This window comes from Physella acuta, unplaced genomic scaffold (genome assembly GCF_028476545.2).
Source record: "Physella acuta isolate Inbredline_101_S28 unplaced genomic scaffold, ASM2847654v3 ptg002545l, whole genome shotgun sequence".
Lineage (NCBI taxonomy): Eukaryota > Metazoa > Mollusca > Gastropoda > Physidae > Physella > Physella acuta.
The window spans coordinates 2,501-5,000 of NW_026734012.1; positions in this window are offsets into that span (position 1 = coordinate 2,501).

Here is a 2,500-nt window from a genome sequence, read left to right on the forward strand (position 1 = left end):
GGGAGACTGAGCCACGCACGGTCAGATCGGGCACATGTCGCTGGCTGCGAGGGAGCGCGGATCCTAGCGTCACATAGAGGCTTCACCGACACTCACCTCCACAATAGTAGATACAGACCGTTTTAACCGCCGTATTTCTGCCCATACCTCTAGTGTTAAACCGAAAAATCGGGTACATAGTCTCGGGGAGGACCGGGGGTGCCGCCCCATGAGGGGAGCCCGCACGGAGGGCGCCGGGGGTGCCGCGACCCGGGGGGCGGCGCGGGGGTGTCGGGGCGCATCTACGGGGCTCACTCGCGCGGGCGCCACACTTCCGGGGGGGCGCCCCAGGTGGGGTGCCAACTTTGGCGCCCCCGACTAAGGGGCCGCCCCCACTGCGGTTACACGCTTTACGACCACCCACCCGCGTTCCCCACCCCAGGGGGCATGCGAATCACCCGCCAGGGGCGTTCTGGGACCGAGGGCGCCGCTCCGGCACAAGGGGGAGCCAAAACGCCCCGAGTTCCCCCGCGGCCACCTCGACACCTGGGCGGGCGGCGAGGGGTGTCCTGCGATCGGGGTGGGGAGCTCTACCAGAATCACCCGCCAAACTTCACCGGGGGCGTCTCCCGGCGCCCCTGCGCTCGGGTGACGAACAGCGCCCCGGGCTATCCCGGGCGCCCTATGGCGTCCACCTTCGATCGGAAGGGTGATCTCGACTCGGGCTGAGGCGGGCCACAACAATCCGCGGTCACATCGGAGCCGTCCAGGCTAACGAGGCCCCGGCTCACGGGTAACCCATGGGGCTGGACCGGGAGTCCCGCCGTTAAAGAAGAAAGAAATGTAGTGCAAACCAGAACCAGTTTTTTTTATTTATTTTATAACTCGACTAATAATCGTCACAAAATTATAAACTTGGTACCTACGGATAGCCCTGGGCCCAAACTAATACAGGATGTCCATAACTATGCGCTAATTAAATAATTAATGGGTATTAAGGTCGGTCTTAGTAAATTGCTATATAAAGTCTAAGACCAGAACCAGTATTTTAAATTTATTTTATAACTCGGCTCCTAATTGTCACAAAATTTAAAAATTGGTACCTATGGATAGCCCTCGGCCCTACCTAATACACCGTGTCCATAACAATGTGGTAATTAAATATTTACTGGGCGTTAGGGTCGGTCTTAGTAAATTGCTATATAAAGTCTATATAAAATTTTACGAATTTAAAAAAAAAATTCCTACCGTCAAAAATAGCGACGCCTAGACCACCACACCTGTTCTGACGTTAAATCCTACTTGCACACACGTGTGGGAATAGATTAGATATCATCTAGAGATAGAATTCCTAATTATTTAATTAAAATAGAGACTCTAGATTTAATAGTTGTGTCATAGTTACATTAAGTCGAATTAGCGAAGCGGAGGCGGGAACTAGATTCTAGATCTAACACTTCGATTGCGATGAAAAAAAAATAGCTTTATTTTAAGGCCGACAAGGCAAATACGGTTTAATTAATATTAAAGAAATAAGTCCGAACACCTACCTTAAGCGAATCATCTACACAACACATGACTAGAAATAATACACGTCCACACGAAGAGCGATTGAAACGGTGACTGCAACGGTGAAAACTTGTACGACGGAAACATGGCGCCTAGGTTATGCCTACTTCCGGTCTGATGAAAATTTTTAATTCATTTTAAATTTTGCGCTCTATTTCGTCCGCGCTTGTCCACTTAAACTCTACAGAAAAGATAGTCTATATAAAAATAATTCCTAGAAGACAATTTTATGAGAGATCACCCACATTTATTTACCCTGCCTGTCTACCTTAGGGTTAGAGTTTGAATTTTTCTAGATTCAAGCCAAATATGCCGTGTCGATTAAACGACGACGTACATAACAGAGCGAAGACAATGAATGGTTCCTTAATTAACTATAATTACGGTCCTAATACAACTACAATTCACCATAGTACTAATATGTATGTGTATTGTTGTTTTGGGAGTTCTGTCATTACATTTTAAATTATAAAAAAAACGGGTTTACGATACACTTCATTACGCCGCCGATCGTGGTTTTAGATTTAAATTTGGTCGGATTCGGTTTATTATTAATTTATATAATACTTTATACATACTTTAATTCATTAAATACATTTATCTATGTATTTATTTCATTAGTTAAGTATTTGTTTAACTAAAAATTATCAATTTAAGGCATAACAATTACAGAAAACGATTGTATTTGAGATAAGTCTTATCGAACCATTTAGTAGCTGGGTCGGTTTATTATTAATTTATCTAATACTTTATACATACTTTCACTCATTAATTACATGTATATATGCATTCATTAAATCATTTAAGTATTTATTTCATCAAAAAGTATCGATTGAAGGCATAACACTGATAGAAAACGATTGTATTTGAGATAAGTCTTATCGAACCATTTAGTAGCTGGTTCGCGGGTCGGTTTTATTCCTTAACTCTAGATTTAAGTCTATCGTGTTTA